Genomic DNA, 24,827 nt, shown 5'->3' with positions numbered 1-24,827 from the left:
TGCCAGTATTATGTTACTATATTACCATGCTTATTTGACATGTACCATGGTAATACCGTGGTATTTATGTGTACAATGTTAATACCATGGTGTAGGACTATTGTAATCATTCAATACTGTTTGTTTTTTGATTGATTTAAATTCTTGAATGCAGAATCTGAAAAATGAACTTTTAATCCTATGAGAGACCAGCTGTGACGGCTCTGTTCACAGAGCTAAAGATGCATCTGTCTCTGAGCTGATCAGGTGTGCTAAAGCTTTCTGTTTTCGCCGCTGTGCGCGTGTGTGTGTGTGTGTGTGTGTGTGTGTGTGTGTGTGTGTGTGTGCGTGTGTGTGCGTGTGTGCGTGCGCACATGTTCCAGCCCCAGCTGCATTGTCGAGATATTATGCTCTCCTCTGTGTTTTTTTTTCTTTGTTAAACACTCAGTATGGCTTCTTTATCTTTACTTTCATTCAGGTTTGATTACTGGATTGTTATTTTAACCTCATGCATTATGCTTATTAGCATATTGTTCTAGATGGGGAAACCTTGCATAGATCTTAGTTTTGTTGCGTATAGGTGGCTTTTATGAAACTGTTTATGCTGCTTTGTTTTCAATATTTTGTTTCATTTTCTCACTCTTTTTTTTGGTCTCATACTTCTGCTACCTGCTTTGTCAGACTCTCCGCGCATGATCGAGGGTTTAATAACTGCTGCAGTTTATAAAGGCTACGGTTCAAACAAAGGTCACCGGCTCTTCGGCTGCCAATCACAAATCTTGAACGGCTGCTGTCTGAAATGTTAAATCACACCTTGCCCCTAAAATCTGACCTTGAGTTGTTTACCAAACAAGCTGCATTGGTTTTCCCACAGTCTGGTTTGTAGTGATAAATAATAATTTGCTCTGTTAATGTCCATTTGAGAACAATCCGATCAGATTTTTGTCACCTGAATTGCATTCGCTATATATTTTTTTTTAAGCATCAAGCTATATTAACTCTTGTAAAGATTGTGACACGTCTTCATTTAGAAAATTTGATATCTGACATTTGCATGGACTGAGGGTTTGGCATGTTTTTCATGATGCCATTGAGGAAGAGGAGGGTGATGAAGAGGCCGGGGGAGGGGCAGTTGACCTGATTTTGGGGGCAGCGAAGGCTGATAGTGGTGTTGTCGAAGGGGTTTGTAATCCAAGGGATGCACGGTCAGATTAGAGGCTGCCCCATATTACAAGAGCCGAGAGAGGGGAGGGCGGGAAAGTCACTAAAAGGCTCAGGACAGATCAACCGCTGGGGAGGATAGCTTTTCACTTATTTATATCTCTTCTGCTATTATTTATTAGCATGTTCATTTTTATTATGTCTCTATGTAAAGGTTTTTTAAAATAATAATATATTTAATTTTACTAGGGCTGACAAAATAAGCGTGTTTTACGCATGCGATTATTATAAAAAAAAATTCCTTCAGTTTAATGCATTAAAAATATTTAATGCAATTAACTCAGCATCTGTTTTTTTTGGTAATCCTTTAGCAAGCATTACATAATATGATCATACTATCATTCATTTAACTGCTATTAAACCATTCAAGCGTGATGAGACTCAAAAAATAAGAACTTAAATGTGTTCTGGCGTGCTATCTGCAAGTCTCCAGTGTGACACACACACACACACAGGACTCCTGCGCGCAGAATGCCGCTTCAGACAGCGGACTGCAGTGTTGAGATCTCTTTTGCGCTTGAGCGGATAAAACTCACAGAAGTATGCCAAAATGCCTGCGTTGTAGAGTACCCTCGCAAGCACAGTCTTAAATAAGTTAAACGAAGTCTTCAGTGAACGTAAAGAGTTGAGGATATTTGACGCGTGTCAGATACGGATCCGTGTCTTGTACCAGGTTTTAAAGTGACAGCAGCCTAATAAACCTGCTGCTATGAAGTCTGTCACTAATGTAGATCAAAGAACAAAAGACAGAGAAAATCACTCACTGCTCTTGAATAAACTTTTCTAGCTTTATTAAGGATTAATCTATATTTAATTTATAATATATATGTCTGTGTGTTTTGTTTGTTCATGTCTGTGTATGTGTACACATAAACACATATACTGTGTATATATGTGTATAAATGTATGTGTAATATATACAAACACACACATATATTCTGAAAAAACAAACTTATGTTAGATGCGATTAATCATTTTGACAGCACTGCTTTATTGCTATTATTTATTATTATACGTATCACACATTTATTTTACTAGAGAAGGATCCATAGATATTTCAAGAATTTGCTTGCCCGTCATTCAAAAAGCTGTACACATCTTATGCTGCTTGTATATTCATTATATATTTTAATTTATGTAATGTTCACAGCTATCAATAAGAATAAAGTACTCCCAGCGCTGATTAACATATTTTATTATTTGAGATAACTCTTAGTGTTTTTTTTACCTGTACAGCTTTAGTGTTTACATTATTTCATTCATAAACTAGTTGCATATCTTCTTCATATGCAAAATATTAATTTTCCTGTCGTGTGGCACATTTTCAACTCCTTGTCTCTTTAATTTGTTCACTGATTTATCACGAAAGGTTATTAGTGCATGCTGCAAAGTAAATGGTTGTTGGTAATAAGCGTCCCAATGTGTCGTAAATGCCCACCCAAAATAAAGGGTTTGACACTGCTGCAAATTGTGTTTAATTGCACTAATTAATTTGAGCCTGTGACTGCCAAATCTGATTTTTCACCAACGATATGCGCCAGGCTCGCCGTCAAAACATTAATGTAATTCTGATATTAATACTATGTTTTCTGTTGTGGCTTTTACTTCGCAAATGTAATTATTTGGCTTTGGCATTATTATAGTTGACTGAAATGACTCCGGTTTATAATTATTTCTTGGCTTGGTTGTGATACAAATGAATAGTTTTGACATCTGTTGCTGTTCATAGTTTATGATGTTATAATGGTTTTAAAAACATGCTGTGATGTGCATGACAGATCTGATATATCATAATGATAATGTGATATTGCAAAAGCTCTATATTATATGTGTCTAGTCTATTTTTATGGGGTGTTATAACCCCACAAATATTCTTTGAATTAATATGCATGGATAAAAATGTATATTTATTAGGGTTGGATGGAATTGCGAGAGATGACTGTCACACCATGAAGTTTTGGGGAACACCCCCCACCCCTAGTATTAATTTCAATTTTTAAAAAAAGCATGCAGCAAATAAAAATAAGCTCTAATATCAGATATTTTGGCAAACTGTGAGGGTTGACACTCTTGATAAGAGAAAAAGAGAAAAATATCGACTTTCCCCGACTGTCCCTCTGCTCTCTCTCCTGTTTGTTCTCTCAGATTTTTCCTTCTCCGTTGCTTTCTCTCTTTCCATCTCTCGTTTCTCCTGTGCTCCATGCAGAAATGATTTCCATTTCTGAATTAATGAGGTTCAGCTGAACCAAAATCTCTTTCTCTCCACCCCTAAACCCCCCTCCCCTCCATCACAGGTTCCTGCACAAATACGCACTGGCGGTTGCATACTTTGTCAGTATCAACATTACATACCGTCTGCAGATATGTATACAATTTCAGATATGTATACAACCGAAGCAAACATTTATCTCGTATTGGGGGGAAAACTGGAAAGTCGCACGTTTGAGCAGAATTCAGTGTGCGTATATGTACAGTCTTAAACCAGTTATGCTTAATGAGCCAACAATGCCTCAAACAGATAAAAAAGCACTGCATATCTTATAGATATACGCTTACATTAAGATGTCAAAAAATATTTTCGCTCTCATTTAATGTGTTTTTCCTTTCATTATCGGGTTTGTATAAGATGACTATTTTTTTGTGTGGATGTATATGTAAACAAATTGCTAATAAATATGGCAACCATTTTGAAAGAGTTAGTTGTGGAATTTTCACACAGACACTAGTCAATATAAATTCTAATTGGCACAGCTTCGATTAACACAAGGGTACACGAACTGGCTGGATGTGCCTCGTGGGTCAGGGCCTAGAATCGGGTCCTGTCACCATGGTAACATTGTGCAGTGTATGCAAAATACTACAGTGCTTTGGGACCGTTGGAGGGTGTTAAATCACCCTCCCCCTGCCCACCCCCAACACACAGACGCTGTACCTAGATGTTATTGTTGAGCTGTGGTATTAGCGCCTTCAATTCATTTGCTTTTTTAACGCCTCAATCAATGTTTTGAACTAAAATGAGGTCCGTATTGGTGTAATACAGTTTCCAGCACGTTATAGCTGTATGTTTGAAAACCATGTTGCTGGTTGTCCATCGCTTCCTTCAAATTTGAATTTGGCTTTAATGTCAGAGAGAGGCAGCGATTGGTCAATAATCTGCTAAGTAGCATTGATTCGGAGCGTTTAGTTCCTCTGGCTGGCTACTTTGGTTGGGAAGCTAATCAATGCTGTTGAATGGGGGCCTCAGTGATCAGGGATTTCCTACTCCATGCACCGTGCGGTCACATCATTTGTCTTCATTTGGCATGCGATTATTCTCTGTAATGGGCTTCATCAGAAGGAAAAGGTTAACACACCTAGCTGAAAGGACCACAGACATGAAGTGTCCGAGATTATGAAGCATTCACATTCATCATTCTTGACGCATGCGTGCTACTCTACTGGTTTTCCAAAATAATTTGTATCAGTTCTCCGTTTTCAATTAGCTGGGATCTTAGAACAATCTTTAAATTGCTTGCATATTTAAATAAATAAATATGTCCTTTGTTGGCGTTATGCTGGAATTGGTAAACAAGCAAAATCATTGTGCATAAAATAAATTACCATTTATTGTTATACTATTATTATTTAGATGTATTTACATTGCAATTACAGTTGCATGAATGTTTCTGTAAATAAATAATTTTATGTATATAGCATTTTTTTTAAATGTTAATAAAAATTGGAATGATACTTTTATATAATATACAATGAAACTAAAACCACCACTAGGTAGTGTCAAGTCTTAAGTGAGTCAAAAAATCATAAATTCACGAATTTGCCAAATTTGCCACTTCTGCTTTATGAACTATTATCATTGGTGAAATAGTTTTAAACTGTTAAAATTGACATTATTGTGTTTAATTTTTTTATGAACTGTTGTATTAAAATGAATATATCACACTTGCAACCTGGCTAATATTTGGAAAAAAATGGCACTTTTCTCGTGTGATATTGCTTAACTATATCATATGATATAAAAGACAACCTAGAACGGGGACAATTCTTGTCTTGAATTTACCTGCATTATTCATTTTGGTGGCATTTCCAGACCTGCAAAACACAATTTTACGCCAACGCCAGACTCGCTTGCTTGTTGTTGTGCTGAATGGAGGGCACTTGGTTGAGAATTGTTGTTCGCCAAATTTAAATAAAAACTAAAATATAAAATAAAAGAATGTCTTATCTAGTCAGAGACCAAAAGGGCAGGTGCTTGAGCACACTTGGGCTCTATTTGTGCACGCGCCTGAGTTCTCTAAACAAGAGGTTTTCAAACTGGGGTCCAGGGACTTCCATGAGGATACAAGGATCTTCTAAGAGGATCGGTGTAAAACACCTTGTTGGCTTAATGATGTCTTGATATTTAAAAAAAAAAAAGTGTTTCCTTCACAAAGGAGATTATGATATTTGGGGGTCCTTGGCATAATAAAGTTTAAACTTAGTTTAACTAAAGTTTAGTCTTTGTGAAGAAACTGAGTTTGCATATAATGGGTTGCCAGAGGACAATCTTTCAGTCATTTTTCCTCAATGAATGCTAGCGGACATCCCGAGAATGAAAGCACTTTATGGATTCCATTAACTTCCACAATGATGGACAGCTTTTTTATTTAGATGACTGTGTGCTTAAGTGTTTCATTGTCTGGAAATGGTCAGTAGAGGTTGCGTTTTACAATAGATCCTAAGACCTCCAAATTACACTCTTTACATCAAGCTTGCACCTCTAAAGCTGCCGGTTTTCAACACTGAGCTACAACAGTGTCTGATATGTTTTTTTTGGAAATGGAAAAGCTGTTAACATCTTTAGGAAGTGGTCCTTCAATCTACTACCCTTGTTCTCCCCCCTCCTGTTTTGTCTGAAAGATAAAGTTACTTCCTTTTCCCTTTGCCCTGCTCCCTCGCACCCTCCTCCCCTGCTGAGTTTTATTGGTCTTAGGAGTTGTCCATCACCGCTCTCGCTGTTTGAAGTGCTCCTGTCGTATATCACCACCCTTTCTCACTGGATGTCCTCCCACTTCCTGCAGGGTTCTCCCAAGATTTTTTGTGTGTGTGAGCACCTGACTGTGACCGCGGTTTCTCCACACTCTATTTCTCCAGTCACACTTAAACACACTTCCAAACACCCACACCGGTCTTCAGCCATGATATCTTTACTGTGTGTTTGAGTTGTTTATAGCCCCTTGGTTGATAGTTTTGGTCAGTTGAGGTGATGTACCTCTGGAAGGCTGTAGCGATGTTGAGTATACCTTCCCTGGTACTTTTTTCTTTTCTTATTCCCTTCTGTACATTTTCCCAATAGCTTTTTATGTTTGCTTTCTTTCTTTTTTCATGTGTATTTACTTCCCTTCCCTTTCTTTTCTTTACTTGTAGCCTTTGTTTTCCTAATGCTCTCTTTGCCCTTGTTTTTTTTAACCTTGCGCTCTCTCTCTCTCTCTCTCTCTCTCTCTCTCTCTCTCTCTCTCTCTCTCTCTCTCTCTCTCTCTCTCTCTCTCTCTCTCTCTCTCTCTCTCTCTCTCTCTCTCTCTCTCTCTCTCTCTCTCTCTCTCTCTCTCTCTCTCTCTCTCTCTCTCTCTCTCGTTTGAGGACAAGGAGGTGAAAGCCAAGCGGATTACAGTGGCAGTTTAATCTGGCCGACCTACCAAAGGATTTTTTTTTTTTGCACTTTCCTGCAAGCTTATGTGGCCGATGGGTGCGGGGGGACAAGGGGTCCGAAGAGTGTGGAAATTTAACATAGTTGGTCTAGGAGCCTGTGTCAGTCTTAACCTAGATCTACACCAGATGACGATGGTAGGGGTAGGGGTTGACAGTAGACTGTTGGTGAGCAAGCAAGGGATGCTGTTACTGTTTTGTTACTCATTTGTTTCCATCTGTCCAGGCATATTGCATTTGCGGCTGTGCATTCCCAGAGTACCAAGAAGAATCATTGGATCTTGGTCAAATTTTTGGCTCAACCTCGACCTCAACTTTTTAAAATCTTGACCTTGGATATTGACCTTGCCTTTCCATAGTTTTTTTTGGTACTTTGTCCAGCTGTTTTTCGAACACACGCAAGAATATGTCCTATATGAACACATTCCTAAGAAATACACCTGTTCAGGTCAAGTCAACTCAACCTAATTAATAAATGCAATTGATATTCAATAAATTTTACTTTTGCACATCCTTATTAGTTACATGCTAACTAGTAAAGGCACAATCTGACCCTTTAAATAACGAATCTTGACACCAATTCATGTCCAATCTCAAGACGTAGGGGTGAAAATATTCCCATAAGAAATGGGACACTACTACTAAACCATTACACGTCATCATACTTCATCATACACCCATTTATTTTGTTTCTTTTAACCAGTATGAACAGCAATGAAATAGACAATCTAACAGAAATCAGGCATGAGCACGTTTAACAGATTACTCACTACCTATGTTGTTTTGTGCTTTGTTTAGACTTTTGTACGGCGCTTGTTTTCAGTTCGAAAACATACAAGCATTCCAATTTCCTAAGACGATACAGAATGATACGGAACATACAAGACTGGTGGAGCCGCATTTCCATCAGGGCAAACTGTTCTTTTAGTTTATTAACCGTTCCATTTCCGGACCATGCCAAGCCAGCTGGTACTGATATGGTTTCGTTTTCTACCGTGGTGCTGCAATAACGTAGCGCTTTGCAATGTAATACAAATGAGTCAGTTGTTGCCTGATATGGCAGTTGTGACCAGATATTTCTTTGATGTGTAGATCTTGAGAAAATCCTCATGGACTGACATGACATGCTTCTTGGCTAAAGCAATTTGACTTTAGGGATCCGATTGCATCTCGATCATGACGCAGTGTTTTCCAACCAATGGAAACTGGATCTCTGGTATGGTGGGTAGGAATGGTTTGTAGAGACCAATTGTACTCCGTTTTACCGCTGGAGCATGCTCGGATTGGCTGATCTCTCAGATTGACAGGTCTTGATTTACTGTGCGCCAAAGAATAGGACTGCACAGCTGAAACACTTGAAGATCATCAACCAGGAGCTTGGTTATTACTTGTTACTTATTTACTCTAATCATATTTTCATCCTTTGTACCATTTACACATCTAAAATGTTCAGTAAAACACAAAAGTGTTTTCGGGCCTTTTTGATAAAAAGGCTACCATGGTTTCAAATGACATAACTTTTTATTGCTTTGAGATATTAACACACAATTTTTCCCGGATGCAGTTGAATTGATTGTAAAGTACGAATATGATTTTTATGACCCGTCATCAATATTCATGTCAAGCATAAATAATAACTGAATAAATCATTAATTGCATTACATCTTCTAGGTTTTTTTATTTTTAGGGTTACAGCAGTTGTAACATAAGAACATCCAAAAATCTATTTGTTTAAAAAAAGACCATGTGCTTGATGGTACCTTTTTAAAATTTTGTATAGAGTTATAAGCGATTACTTTTAAGTATGCCACATGAAATCACGTGAAATTAGGGCTGGGTGATAAAACGATAACGGTAATTATCACGATAAATTCTCTATATAATGCTTACGCACTATGCGTAATGCTGCGCATGCGTATTGCAGACCGGGCTTCTGGGTTCTGCGCGTGCGGTTGTTTACAGTTGTGACCAGATATTTCTTTCAACTGTATTATTTATTTGTGTTCACATTACTCAGTTAGCACGTTTAGCAAACTACAGAGAAAGTGGTAGCCAGGCGACACACAAGTAATCGATCCTGAGTGGTAATCTGTGTATCCAGGGAAAGTCCTCATACCTCTTCGTTCGAAGGGTGTTCCTGAAAAATCTTAGTTTGAAGGGCTATCTGGCCCTTCCCCTTACCCCTAACACTTCAGGCAAAAGAAACACCTCTACCCCTTCACGTAAACGCGCAAAACGAGGGGGTAGGGGAAAGGGTTGGGCTAAGGGGTAGAAATGGGATTGGGCCTTAAACTATTACCATTCCAGTTTGTCTCAAAAGATTAAACAGCCATAAAACTACTTCTATAGTATTACCGCATGAAAATACTCAAAGCCTTGAATACAAGGGCCGTTTCAATGTAATGAGTGAAGCCATATTGTTCCACTGACAAATCTATCCAGCTTGCTAACCGTCACTAACAGAATAGTGGCCAAACAAAGCGGTAGCGCTTGTCTCACTCCGCACCTTCTTTGATGTGGCTCATATCACTGGTACTTTCATCAGCTCTCCCCTGCTGTGCAAATTTAGAGGGAAGGGGTCCCTCCTCCAGTGGGATTAGCTTCAAACTGGTACTTGTCCAGTGGCGTTAAGGTTTTTGAAAAAGGCTTAACTAACCTCCACTCATGGGAGACTTCTAGAGGTTAATGTGGGCTCTCGGATTGTTTGCCTTGCAATTAACATGCTGGATAGCCCTAAAGGGGGAAGTCAAGAGCTGTAATAAGTAAGAAACAAGACTTTATGCAACTGCACTTCTGGATGCATTTAGCTCCAGTAGACAGCATCTTGAGTATATGAAGGGAGGTCCTGCTAAGCAGTTCTTTAACGTAAGAGGCTTCTTATTCATGAATTATTTGTGTGCCATTTTTAAATGATAGGTTTACTTCAATTAGCATTCCCAAGTGTCACTTGCAGAGCAATGCTGATTCTTTAGTCCTTTGAATGTGGCGATTTTGTTGTCATCTGGAGCTATGGACAAGACGCCAGATGACACCACCAGTGGTAACAACTTACTTTTCAACAACATGCAGTGTGGAGAAAGAAGTCTGCAAGTTTTGAGCAAAGCAATTTGAAGCCAAGGTCCCAGGGACTCTTGGTAGTAGGTTGGAAACGGATGTAGGAAAAGGTAGGGCAAGGTGCAATATTCAGTGTTTGCTTTGTCTTGCATCTTGGTTTGGCATTACTTGCTTTCACCTCATGTTTTTTACCTTGTTGACATCCTTTTAAAGAGGCCCATGGCCTTCTTGACAAGGTCCCTACAGAAGACCTTATTTTAGCCAGCACCAGGTGCACCATGTTTTAGGCGTGTTACATGATACGGAGCGAATGCAGAGGGGATCTGCGTGCAGTCTCTCGTTGAAATAGGGCAGGATGCAGGGTCAGATGGGTTGGAGTGGACCGGTGGAGGGTATCTGAAAGGTCAGGTGGAGGGCGTAGGGTGCCAGGAATAGGGTGTTAGATGCCTACTCTATTTGCTGGCTCTGGAAAGGCGTTCTGTTGATAGGCCAGTCAATGCCACCCCTGACCTCATGGTCTCATCAGATGAACAATAGCGTGTTAAAGAAAAGGCAACGGTCCTTTTCTCCTCTTATCCTTGTCCCTTTCCTTTACGTGCTACATCTTTCCTTACAAAATTTTCAAAATGTTTTTTGTGTGGACTAATTTTGTCAATGTCTATGTATATTGGTTTCTTCCCCTCTCTCCATCACTCTTTGACTCTCGTTCTACCTCTCAAAAATACAGCATTCTCTGGATTTGAGATGCCTGAGGGACGGAACACAGACAGGACCTGTCACCATGACAACGGCTTCTGTGAGCTGCCTGACACCCAGACTCTATTGTGGGAGGGGGTGGTGAGAGAGAGACAGAAAGAGAGAGAAGAGAGAAAGGGAGGGTGTGGAATCAGACAACCCCATTTTTACCCCCTGGGACTTTGCGGTTCGCTCGTGTTCACATGTAGAATTAGCATAAAGACAGAGAATGTGAGAGAGACAGAATGCTATATCAAGACCGAGATTAGAGCAAGAGACAGACACTGTGTGCTGGAAGTTTGCTGGACACGTGTCCTCATGGTGTCCCCGGGGTCCAAGTGCCCCTTTACTGTTTGAGATCAGTGTCAAACCCACATAATTTTTTAACATTTTAGTGCCAAACTAGGGATGCTCCGATCGATTGTCCGGCGATTGGTATTGGCCAATAATCACATTCATTTAATGTGAAACCATGGTAGAACATAATTTGATGCGTAGATCTTGAGAAAATCCTCATGGACTGACATGTCATGCTTCTTGGCTAAAGCAATTTGACTTTAGGGATCCGATTGCATCTCGATCATGACGCAGTGTTTTCCAACCAATGGAAACTGGATCTCTGGTATGGTGGGTAGGAATGTTTTGTAGAGACCAATCGTACTCCGTTTTACCGCTGGAGCATGCTCGGATTGGCTGATCTCTCAGATTGACAGGTCTTGATTTACTGTGCGCCAAAGAATAGGACTGCACAGCTGAAACACTTGAAGATCATCAACCAGGAGCTTGGTTATTACTTGTTACTTATTTACTCTAATTATATTTTCATCCTTTGTACCATTCACACATCTAAAATGTTCAGTAAAACACAAAAGTGCCATGTGCCATCTACCATGGTTTCAAATTACATAACTTTTGATTGCTTTGAGATATTAACACACAAATTTTCCCAGATGCAGTTGAATTGATTGTGAATTGTGAATATGATTTTTATGACCCGTCATCAATATTCATGTCAAGCATGAATAATAACTGAATAAATCATAAATTGCATTACATCTTCTAGGTTTTTTTTTTTTTTAGGGTTACAGCAGTTGTAACATAAGAACATCCAAAAATCTATTTGTTTAAAAAAAGACCATGTGCTTGATGGTACCTTGTTTACATTTTTTTGTAGAGTTATAAGCGATTACTTTTAAGTATGCCACGTGAAATTAGGGCTGGGCGATAAAACAATAATTATCACGATAAAACGATAACAATAGTTTGATAAATTGTCGATATAATGCTTACGCGCTATGCTTAATGCTGCGCATGCGCATTGCAGACCGGGCTTCTGGGTTCTGCACGCGCTGCTGTTTACAGTCAGTGTCTGACAGGATTGGAGGATCGGAGTTAAGTGGAGCGATAAAAATGAGCGATAGTGAAGAAAACTCAGAGCTCACCACCAGCTCGGAGGACACAGATATCCGTGACAAGTTAGTTCGCTCAACTTCAGTGTTTTGGAGATATTTTGGCAATCCCATCCGACATAAACCAGAGCGACGTGCGTGGACTGGACTGCTTATCATAGGTTCACGTTCACCACAAGGGATTTGATTATTAAATTATCGTGCTTCTTCGAAGTTCTTCCATATAACATTGAGCCCAACACAGCGATAAATCTACATTAACTACATTCACGCACAGCAGCACAGGCTTATCACCTTGTTAGTTGCGGTGGGTGACTTACAACAAGCTAACACTACCAAACTATAATCACTAAAACATCAGACTTGTACATCTCTATCATAATTGTTTGTCTTTGGTGATGTATTAATGACTCCGCATCGCCTGTATCATAAGAGAAATAATGTCATCCGATGTTTAAAATGAATAAAATAGACTAGACAGCCCTTACTGGAGATCTACAAATACTGAACTTTGCTCTCTCCCTCCTCTCGCAACCAGCCCACTGTTGGTGAGGTGTGTGTGTTTGTGTGTGTGTGTGTGTGTGTGTGTGTGTGTGTGTGTGTGTGTGTGTGTGAGATGCACAGTGGACCTATTTTATTTTTTTGCCCGTTTGCGTTTTTAGTGGTTTACTACTTACACGATTAAGTAATGATATTATTGATATACAGTGTATAGTAAAAAAAAATGCTGACCACATTTAAGATTTTAATAAATAAATCTACCTTAGTTTTAATAAATTGTTCACGTGTTTGGGAAGTGTTTGTCATGTTTTGACAATAAAAGATCGTTTAAAACCACAGTTAACTGTCTGTTTTCTACATCTTTCACTCTGGAGCAAAAATATGCCTTTACATTTTAAAGAAATAAAGATTTTACATTTATCATGATATTTATTGATATCGACTAATATGGAAAATTATATTGTGATAATTGTTTTGGGCCATATCACCCAGCCCTATGTGAAATCATTAAAATGTATAAGAGGTTAAGTGTGACTGTTTGCAGAGAGCTTACATACCACTTTATATAAAACTGACCGGGATCGGTATCGAACTATCATGGTGACAAGAAAATTGGTAGTTTGTATCAGCTGCAAACATCCTGATCGAGCATCTCTAACTTTGACACCAAATATTTGGTTTCACGTGTCACTTTAATCAAATTACAACACAAGCAAAGTTGGATTTCATCTTCCTACATGGCTAATGCAGTTAAGCTGAGCTCCAACTAAACGGATTGTTAATTCGGCTGATTTTACAGTAGTATTGTAGTTCCTCTGACAGAAACCATCACAATCAAGTGGAACTGTTGACTCGGTGCAGTGTCATGGCTTTTGTGTACACTTCCTATAAACGTGGTGATTTGCAATGCATTATGGTCAGCTGGAGCCTGAATGTTAGCCTGGAGCCTGTAGAGTGGAAGCAAAAGTGCTTTCCAGGTAGAAATTATCTACATATATGGGGATGATCAAGCTTTAGATGCACATTAGTGTATAACGTTAGACAAGATAATGAAATAATTGAATGCGTGTTATCTGTGCAACGTGTGCATGTTATCTTCTACTCAAATTAAGGTGTTTTGTTTTGCATTCCTGAGCTACAAGACCTTTTATCATAACATTTGTTTTGTTCTCAATAGAAAAAGATGGAGACTAGCCTAGCATGTGCTGGGGCATGAGACTGGGGAGAGATATTTCTGTCAGGCTGTTTATTTATTGATGGGAATGCTAGCACAGGTTAGCATGACATGCATATGCTGCTCTTTGGAGAAAAGCACTGTGCTCTTTCGAGCTCCAGGATGCCTCTTATTCTTCAGCGATTGTGATTTGTGAGTGTTCAGATGCTTTTGATTTCAACAGTTTTTTGTCTCCTCCATGAACTTAGGTTGCCACTAATGCTACTGCATCTATTAACAGTTTAAAACTTTCTGTGGAAGTAAAGAACTTGTTGTAGATGGAAAATGAATTTGACCACTGGGTGGGCTGACCACTGTCCGCCACAGCCGGTTATGAGTTGGCTGACTCCGTTTCAGTGGTTTCACTCACAATCTGCATAAAGGGATTGTGGATTTGGACATCAGAGCGAACTCAAAGCCACTTTAACCAGGCTGAAGCTTGAAGAACAGGGAAACTTGTTTGAAATCTTGATGTGTTGTCTGCTTTTTGTTTGTTTTTTGCCTAGACTTGGTTCTTGTTCTTGTTAACTAGGTTATTTCTGCCAACACAACTTAATTCTTCTCAGTTTCTTCTTATCATTTTTCATCTAGGAATTCAACCTGCCCATAGGTTTTCTCCTTCATTGTGTTTTTTTTTTTTTGTTGGCGCCTCAAGCGTAAAGGTCCAGTGCTACAGACCCTTCATTGTCTAAGGAATGCCGTTTGTTTTCCCTTCTCCAAGCCCCTGTCTGGCAGGAACAAGGCCCTCTCTTTTTCCTTGTGCTTCCAGCTCCTCTTGGGTACCCACAGCCTGCTAGGTCTCCTACACTTTCCCAGCGTTCAGACTCTGTGAATGTTAACTATAGTACGCTAAGCTCCTTAACCCCGTAGCAGGAACTCCAGAGACTCTTTCCAAAGAGGAATGATTTCTGCCTGCTTAGAGGGCGTACTTAAGAGAAAGAAAAGCAGAGAGAGAGAAAGAAAGAGAGGGAGAGATGGGAAACTCCCCTTTTCAGCCGGCATCAATGGTCCCAATGGGAACGCCCTTCCCGCCAACCATTCTTGCAATGTATGGATTGTAATATAACTGCCGTACATGTTTCACATTAGCTATAGGATGGCAACACTGACATTAAAACGTTTCTTCGTCGTATCCAACCTTCCTGCCCCTCTTACCTTTATCAGTCTCTCGCTTTTAGACATTTACAAACGTGTCGGCACTTAGAATGAGCTGGTCCTTATCTCTGGGTGTTTAGCACCGTGCATTGGGTTCAAGTTGACATGGAAATAACTGACATGTTGAAGATGTTACCTATAGAAAGTAGCTTCCTTAAGATGTTACAAAGAGGGGTCGAGTAAATTGGCATTTCTTTATTAAATTTAGAATAGGCAAGGCAAGTTTATTTGTATAGCACATTTCATACCCAATGGCAATTCAAAGTGCTTCACATAGAAATTAATTAAAATAGTAATAACATGCAATATACAGTTATACAACTATATTTTTAATACTTGTATGTTTGTGTCCTCTGTACAAGGTTCCATCTTCCCCAAACGTTTTTGTGTAAAATGGTTTTAAATAACTAGGCTTTAATAAACTACTTGGACCCTTTTTTGTTGTTGGAGATATTTTGCCATGAAGTGCAATGATATGTTTAACACTCCTCAATGAAGCTAATTTCTCAAAAGCTGTTTACGTTCCTCATTGGTCCATTAAGTCTTCAGTCCCTCAATATACTTTATGAATGCTGATTGTACAGTTTAATTTACAGAGTTTAGGTACTGTTAATGAACAATAGAGCATTTAGCTATTTTATTGTACTAACAAATACACTAACACTAACACTAACACTTAAAAATTACATTTCCCATCATTCTGTAGCAGCACAATAATGATAACCGCAATATTCCAAGCAAATCCCTTCAGAGTTACAATTTTTAAACTTTCTAGTAAAATTTCAAAGCCACATTAGCTTTTTGCCTCAGTGTTGTACCCAGTACAGGGCTGGGTATCGATTCAGATGTTCCAGTTCGATTTGATTTCGATTCTTGATTCAACTGAACAGAGATTTATTACAAATACTATAGCCGTTTATAAAAAAGAACAGTGAACATAAGTTTACAAGTGGGTAATTAAAAAAAAAAAAATTAAGAGCCACAAACCTGTACTTTTTTTTTTAAGGTACACCTGGGTACATTTAAAACCGAATCCACCTCAGCATTATAAAAGCCGACAATGCACCGGAAGCCACCATTTAAGCACTGAATGAATGAATGACAGGATGACAGGCACGCCTCGCGGTCCTTTGTAACATCGCACAAATGGGTGACATCTTGTGGAGAAGACTAGTAATTCGATTATGTTAATTTGATGTTCAATGTTAGCGGAAATAAATATGGGAAAAAATAGATTCGTAGCCTTTGAGAATCGGTTTTGAATCGACCACATTTAAAAAAAATGGTTCATCGAAAAATCTATTTTTTTGCCCAGCCCTAGTAGGAACATTTGTGGCAGTTTAACAACTAATGTAAATAACAGGTGGAGTGGGGCTACTGCTTTTGTCTCTTTGTCTGCTTTTTCATGTTTCAGAGTTATACTGCTGCGTCAGCATTTCAGGTGTTCCGGACTGGAAACTTTCTCTCTACCTGTCCACACACACATTAACTCACTTGTCTTCGTACATGGCTTATGATTAGGCCCTTGAGCAAGCATAATTGTGGGCCACTGAGATTGAGAAAGCTAGGGGTTCTGGGAATACAGTATGTGTGTGTTTGCGGGGTGAGGGTGTACATGAGGGGTTTCCTCAGCAGATTTGTTTACTGGTAATTAATTCACCTGATTGATACAACAGCTGTTGACGCCATGGGAGGGAAAGTGAGAGCAATGGAGAGAGAGAGGGACCCCTCGTCATAGTGGCTTCCCTATGTTACACAGTGTAGAATGCCGTCCCAGCGCCCCATTGATTAAAAGGCACATCTGTCAGCCAGCATGGCTGATTATGACTGCCGGTCCTCACTGGCTAATCTTTATGGAGTCAACTTCACTGACAGAGTTATTGGAAATGGGGGATGTTGGTAGAAAGGGCAGAGGAGGCAGTGAGTGTGTTGAAATGCAGTAAGTGGGAAAAATGCTGGTATCTTGGATGTTTATTTGGGGCATGTTTTTAAAAAAAACCTCACAATATGACGATAATATTTCTGTCAAATAAAATCAATAGCATAGCAAGAGGATAAGGTAGTGCTTGAATAGTCAAATATTTAATCTTTAATAATTACTCGAAAAATAAATAAACTGTTTTGCTACATGTTGCTTGAATCCACACAGTCAGAATATCAGATCAAATCAATAATTTTAAGACTGTGAGTGATTCAGCTGTAACGCGTCTACCATGTGTAGTCTCTCTCTCTCTCTCTCTCTCTCTCTCTCTCTCTCTCTCTCTCTCTCTCTCTCTCTCTCTCTCTCTCTCTCTCACTCTCTCACTCTCTCACTCTCTCTGACGACACACCAATGGTTTCACATCAGCACATTGCGGCAAGCTGTGATTTCAAGATTTTTGCTCGTGTTTTGGGACAGGTTGGTCACATGCCCAATTAAGATAGTGTTACATCATCACAGAAGATTTTTAATTTGCTTTTAAAGGGATAATTCACCCCAAAAAGAAAATTACTTAGATTAATAAAGGCCTTCTGAAGCGAAGCGATGGGTTCGTCTAAGAAAAATATCCAAATATTAAAAAATTAATATTTAATAAGCTGCACGATATTGGATTTTTGCCGACATGCCGATTTTCTTTCAGCTCATTTTGGCCGATGCCGATATGTCTTATTTTCCTTTGTTTGGAAACAACATCATTTTGAGCAAAAATGTTTTAGGGTAGGGGTGGCATGACATCCGTTGATGCTGTCTTTCAATGGTACAATTATTGTAGAGCTCCTTAGATTATTTTTTAACATCCATTTCCTAAAATTTGATTACAGATTAATACACTATTTATAAAAGTATTTAATTTACAAGTGTCATGCTTGTGATTTATGACATCATTACTGATTTGTTTATTCTGAACAAGAAGTAACTTCAATTTATTTTGTGTATTCTACTTTTCATTGTATTCATGAAAATGAATACTACTGTTCATTGTTTCATTGTAACAACAGCGCCCCCATTACATGTATAAATACATAGCGGTCTGGCGGGCGGGCACTAGGACCTGGAGGAGCTTCTGCTGCTGTGGAGGCTGCTGCACACGCTAGAGTGTGGAGAGACGTGTTTTGGGCTAGTTTTGTTGTGAAAACGTGGAAAATCTGCTTGCTGACGGTCACGTCCTTCTGTTTGCGCAAAAAACAGTCAATATAAATCACTTTACATGCAATGTATTTGCTTGTTTTTACTTGAAGAATGACTGCAGTGCTGACATTGTCTCATCGCTGTAGCACTCCTTGCACACGTGAGTTATTGCAGGCGCATATCAACACATTATCATATCGGCAAGGCATATCGGCATAATTTTTTCATATCGGCAGATACCGATTTTTATATTTTAAGCGTTTATCGGCCGATTCCGATGTTTGTGCCGATAATATCGTGGATCTCTAAATTTTAACACACAAAGTAAAATATCTAGAGGTTTGACAAGACCACCTTCTGTATTCAACTTACAAAAAAATCATAACTGGTGTGACAATGATGTCAGATGTAGGCTAAGTGTTTTGAACTGTGAGAACTTTAGCCAAGGCATGATGGATCCATGCTTTCATTCTGTTTATGCCAAATTCTGACTCTACCATCTGAATGTCTCAACAGAAATCGAGACATTTTCCAATCATTTTTCCAGTCTACGACTGTCCAATTTTGGTGAGCTTGTGCAAATTGTAGCCTCTTTTTCCTATTTGTAGTGGAGATGAGTGGAACCCGGTGCTGTTGTAGCCCATCCTCCTCAAGGTTGTCAGTGTTGTGGCTTCACAAATGCTTTGCTGCATACCTTGGTTGTAACGAGTGGTTATTTCAGTCAAAGTTGCTCTTCTGTCAGCTTTAATCAGTCAGACCATTCTCCTCTGACCTCTAGCATCAACAAGGCTTTTTCGCCCACAGGACTGCCGCATACTGGATGTTTTTCCTTTTCACCCCATTTTTTGTAGACCCAAGAAATGGTTGGTCAAGAAAATCCCAGTAACTGAGCAGATTGTGAAATACTCAGACTGGCCAGTCTGGCACCTACAACCATGCAAAGCTAAAAATGGCTTAAATCACCTTTCTTTCCCATTCTGATATTCAGTTTGGAGTTCAGGAGATTGTCTTGACCAGGACCACACCCCTAAATGCATTGAAGCAATTGCCATGTGATTGGTTGATTAGATAACTGCATTAATGAGAAATTGAACACGTGTTCCTGATAATCCTTTCGGTGAGTTTATATCTGGTGTCTGAATAATTTTTGGTTTGACTGTATATTTACATTAATAAAATACAACGATTTAATTTCTAAAAGCCAAGTAAAACGCCATTGAAATTGTTATAGTAAATATATGGTGTTTAAAATATATATATATATATATATACAGGGCTTGACATTAACACCCGACAACCCGCCTAATGCGGGTAGATTTCAGCTGTGGCGGGTACGGCAGCCACTCCCACTAGCCACTTTGGCGGGTTGAATATAATTTCAGCCTACAGCCAAATGAAATGCCAAGACCGTCGTATCACAAAATTACAATTTTATTACAATTCTTTATCGATCAACTTGCAGCACGCACATCTGGTTCACTATCTTTGTGGGGACTCTCCATAGACGTAATGGTTTTTATACTGTAAAAAACTTATTTTCTACCCCCAGCACTGCCCCTAAACCTACCCATCACAGGAAACATTCTGCATTTTTACTCTCTCAAAAAACAAAATTGTGGCCAGTGAAAATGCTGAGTGGCTAGTGAGCAAAAAAGTTAATGTCAAGCCCTATATATATATATATATATATTTAATTTATATTTATTTATTTATATTTATTTATATTTATATATATATTTATTTATTTATATTTTATAAATGGAATATTAATAAATGTATTCCAATGCATTTTTTAATATATATATATATATATATATATATATATATATATATATATATATATATATATATATATATATATATATATAATATATATATATATATATATATATATATATATATATATTAAAAAATGCATTGGAATACATTTATTAATATTCCATCCAAGTTTTTTAAAATAATTTTATGGTGTTGCCATGGTGTTGTGTGGTTGCTAAGGTGCTGACTACTCGCTAGGCTATTGCTTGGTGGTTTCTAGTATGTTCTAGATTTTTTTCCTCATCAACATTCATGCACACCTAGCTGTAACCTTTTGGGAGTTCAGAAAAGCCTTAGTATGAGCAATAATAATCTCATAACTACTCGCCAATGGTGTTAGTGCATCAAGATGACTTCCGTGCTTGCATGTCCATTTCTGAGCCACTGTATCGCTCATTCAGCATATGCTGAATTGCCAGTGACTGCTTGTTACCAGAGTACATGTGCATGCGTTTGTCGGGCGGTGATCTGGGTTACCCTGCTCGTCTGAACACAGATAAGGCAGGATCCATGCCTCATCCTGGATCCCTGCTCCAGATCGATGCCCAGATTAAGCCTTTCCCCCGCTGTCTGCTGCCCAGCCGAGCCCTACGATTGATACTGATAATTAAAACAGCATTGGCTAATTACTTCAGAGACTTTGGACTGTGTATGTGCGTGTGGATGCTAGGTGAACGTATAGGTCACCAATATCATTCATGGTTTATTAATAATTAATTAGGTACATTTATTGCAGCATCTATGATGAGCTTTCTTTCTGCTGTAATGCAATCAATAATGTACCCAAAATAGTGAAATATGCACAAGCATGTACATGTTGTTGGCAGTGAAAAAATACAATGAAAAATGTATGTTTGATTTTAAACAACACACACACACACACACATTTATTTATTATAATGGGATAATGTACACCCAGTCAGTTGTTATCACTGAATAAACCCCTTATTCTGCGATAACCGGCTGGATGTACATTATCCCGGTTATTACACGGCTACTTGACATGTAAGAAAATAATTAGAGACATAATATTGACTTGGGTTGAAATATTTTATTAGGTTTTTTAAACGCAAAGCTTCCGCCGAGAAAGCAGTTGAAGTTCAAACTAGACGGACATTTAAGGGATACGGTACAGTCATACCACTTATTACACAGCATTCAGCCAAATAAATAATTATGAGGAGAAGAGATATTGATTTGAGATGAAACTTTTAAAATCTTACTTGTTTATCTAATAATCCATTACAGTGTACAAAACAATCGTGGCAGAATGGTTACTGCGAGTCCGCGATACCCGGATGACATAATTAAATAAATAACTCTACACAAAATATTGATTTGAGTTTGAATATTTTATTAGCTGACTAAATGCAAAGAAGACATTTTTCTAGCAAGCGTAAAGCGCTGACTTCAGTTACCCGGATTAACATGTGCTTATCTGGGGATAACGTATCGCTGGATGGCACAATTGACCAATCAGAATCAAGTATTCCACAGAGCCCTGTAATAAATAATTTTATGAAACTTTGAATTTCAAAGCAAAACTGTGATCTGATGGCAAAAGACAGTTTTGTTCAAATTTCCTGGAAAATTTATATCAAAGCTAAAATGACTGGCTGATACAGCTTTTTTGTTCAAATTGGAATCATGTTTCATTGTCACTTTCAAACCAAGCAGTTTTCTGTTTTTCTGCACGGCAAACTTGTGTGACTAATTTGAACTCGTTGCCAAAGTCGTGTGGGAAAATCTTTCGCCCTCATGCGAAATTCTCACTTGCATGTATTCCTGTTGAAATGACGGGATTTCGCCCGTGAAAATTCCCCAACAATACTAAATGTGACCGCACCTTAAGGGGTAAAACCAATGGAAAATCAGTTCATGTGTAATGTTCTTGCTTTAAGGGAAGAGAGCTGGACGAGCATGCAAAGCACGGCACAAGAAGCGTTAACAGGAACTGGAATGTGTCTGTTTATGTGGTGGAGAGGGAGAGAGATAGCAGTAGCAAACAGCCAGGCCTATCAAAAGCCACAGGCTCCTTTAAACTCTATCTTCATTCTCTTCTCTCGGTTTCTCTCGCGCTCCCTCTCTTTCGCTCCCTGGCCGGGCGAGTGATTGACGGCCTGAGGGTTTTAATGGGCACCAGAGAGCGGGAGAGCCAAGGTCTAAGTTGTCATGGCAACAAGCCGATTGGGCCCTCTGCCGCTCTACCTGAGTGCAGTGGAGTTGCGTGTGTGTGTGTGAGCTATCGACGACTTCTGCTACTGCTGATGGGCCGCTGGTCATTCTGGCCAGTGATTTTTCTTTTAGTTCATCTCTGCGTGTTAATGAAAGTATTTAACCACCCTCCTCCTGCGTTTTTACTCATTCATATGCTGTGGCAATAGAGTCGGAGCCATTGTTCTGGTTAAACCTACACCAGTCACTGTGTAAACAAAATCTCTCCGGCCCGATCTGTCACTCAGCCCCTCCCTCTCCTTAACCAAACACACTCGCCAATCCCTCCACTGCATGCAAACACATCGCCTGGCCGTACCTCACCTGTTATCTGCCCAGCACCAGCCTCCGGACCCGTTTTCTTCCCTCGTTTATAAGAGCGTGCTTGTATATAAATTATATGTAAATCTGTGGAGCTTCTGTGGTAGTTGTGGCTGGCACTTTTGATTGGTCAATGTCTTAAAGGGATAGTTCATCTAAAAAAAATAAAATTCTGTCAATCACTCAACTTCATTTAGTTCAATGAAATAGAAATAGGGAAATCTAGAACTACAGTGGGTACGGAAACTATTCAGACCCCCTTAATTTTTTCACTCTGTTATTTTGCAGGCAATTGCTAAGTTCATTTTCTTTCTCATTAATGTACACACAGCACCTCATGTTGACAGAAAAACAGAAACACAGAATTTTTGACATTTTTGCAGATTTATTAAAAAAGAAAAACTGAAATATCACATGGTCCTAAGTATTCAGACTCTTTGCTCAGTATTTAGTAGAAGCACCCTTTTGATCTAATACAGCCAAGAGTCTTTTTGGGAAAGATGCAACAAGTTTTTCACACCTGAATTTGGGGAACTTCTGCCATTCCTCCTTGCAGATCTTCTCCAGTTCTGTCAGTTTGGATAGTAAACGTTGGTGGACAGCCATTTTCAGGTCTCTCCAGAGGTGCTCAATTGGGTTTAAGTCAGGGCTCTGCCTGCGCCCTTCAAGAACCGTCACAGAGTTTTTGTGAAGCCACTCCTTCGTTATTTTAGCGGTGTGCTTAGGGTCATTATCTTGTTGGAAGGTGAACCTTGGGCCCAGTCTGAGGTCTTGAGCACTCTGGAGAAGGTTTTTGTCCAGGATATCCCTGTACTTGGCCGCATTCATCTTGGCCGGCATGCAACCAGTCGTCCTGTCCCTGCAGCTCAAAAACACCCCACAGCGTGATGCTGCCACCACCATGCTTCACTGTTGGGACTGTATTGGACGTGATATTTTTCTTCACACATACTGCTTAGAATTAAGGCCAAAAAGTTCTATATTGGTCTCATCAAACTAGAGAATCTTATTTCTCACCATCTGGGAGTCCTTCAGGTGTTTTTTTTAGCAAACCTTTATGTGTCTTGCACTGAGAAGAGACTTCAGTCGGGCCACTCTGCCATAAAGCCCCGACTGGTGGAGGGCTGCAGTGATGGTTGACTTTCTACAACTTTTTCCCATCTCCCGAATGCATCTCTGGAGCTCAGCCACAGGGATCTTTAGGTTCTTCTTTACCTCTCTCACCAAGGCTCTTCTCCCCCGATAGCTCAGTTTGGCTGGACAACCAGCTCTAGGAAGGGGTCTGGTCATCCCAAACATCTTCCATTTAAGGATTATGGAGGCCACTGTGCTCTTAGGAACCTTAAGTGCAGCAGAATTTTTTTATAACTGTGGCCAAATCTGTGCCTGGCCACAATTCTTTCTCTGAGCTCTTCAGGCAGTACCTTTGACCTCACATACTCATTTGCTCTGAAATGCACTGTAAACTGTAAGGTCTTATATAGACAGGTGTGCGGCTTTCCTAATCAAGTCCAATCAGTATAATTAAACAGCTGGACTCAAATGAAGGTGTAGAACCATCTCAAGGATGATCAGAAGAAATGGACAGCACCGAAGTAAAATATATGAGTGTCGCAGCAAAGGGTCTGAATACTTAGGACCGTGTGATATTTCAGTTTTTCTTTTTTAATAAATCTGCAAAAATGTCAACAATTCTGTGTTGCTGTGTGTACAATAATGAGAAAAAATGGTAACATTTTATAAAACATATATGTAAAATGGCGGGAGGAGGCGGTGCTGTGTGTACATTAATGTGTTTTTTTTTTTTTTTTTACAATTTTGTAAAAAAAATATGTAAAATGGCGAAAGGAGGCGAAACACAAAAGTGAGTAATAAAAAAATGCACTCACTATTTTAAAATCCGACGTCTTGGCATATTTCAGCTTTTATGAACACTGTGCTCCTCTGCAGCGGTACCTACCAGTCTGGCCTGAAATAGTACCAATATAAACACTTATTATAAGTGTACCATAATGATTCAGGGTAAGACAAAAACACGGTTTGGAAAATGGATTCATGTTGTACATTCTCATTATATCATTTTTGTAAATATTGAACACAAAAAGAGTTACGGACAGCAGCTTTAAGAAACCACATTATCTGTTTTCACCCTGAGATGCTAACACTTGCCAGTGTCAAGGTGGACCCAGTTCAGACAAAAATAGATCAAATGATATTATCAACTTTGCCGCCTAACTCGGAGAAAGGGAAGAGAATAACTAAATCTGCGGCAGCTTTCATAGCGAAGGATATATGGCCTTATTCTGTGGTGGATAACCTTTTTGCCACCTGTTGAAGACACTGGAGCTATGATATAAGCTGTATAAGTGCTTAAGTACACTACTTGACAGTTTCTTCTAAAGCTATATGAAAGTGA

General features: G+C 39.1%; 1 protein-coding gene across 1 annotated transcript in view; it reads left to right on the top strand.

Annotated features, from left to right (window-relative positions):
* The window catches only part of ssbp4 (single stranded DNA binding protein 4), a 78,087-nt gene that overhangs the window by 39,152 nt on the left and 14,108 nt on the right, over window positions 1-24,827 (top strand). The gene's annotated exons all lie outside the window — the stretch shown is intronic.

The sequence above is a fragment of the Pseudorasbora parva genome, chromosome 14, assembly GCF_024679245.1.
Source record: "Pseudorasbora parva isolate DD20220531a chromosome 14, ASM2467924v1, whole genome shotgun sequence".
Lineage (NCBI taxonomy): Eukaryota > Metazoa > Chordata > Actinopteri > Cypriniformes > Gobionidae > Pseudorasbora > Pseudorasbora parva.
Note: the sequence above shows the minus strand (reverse complement) of the source record. Positions and strands in the feature narration are given on the sequence as shown.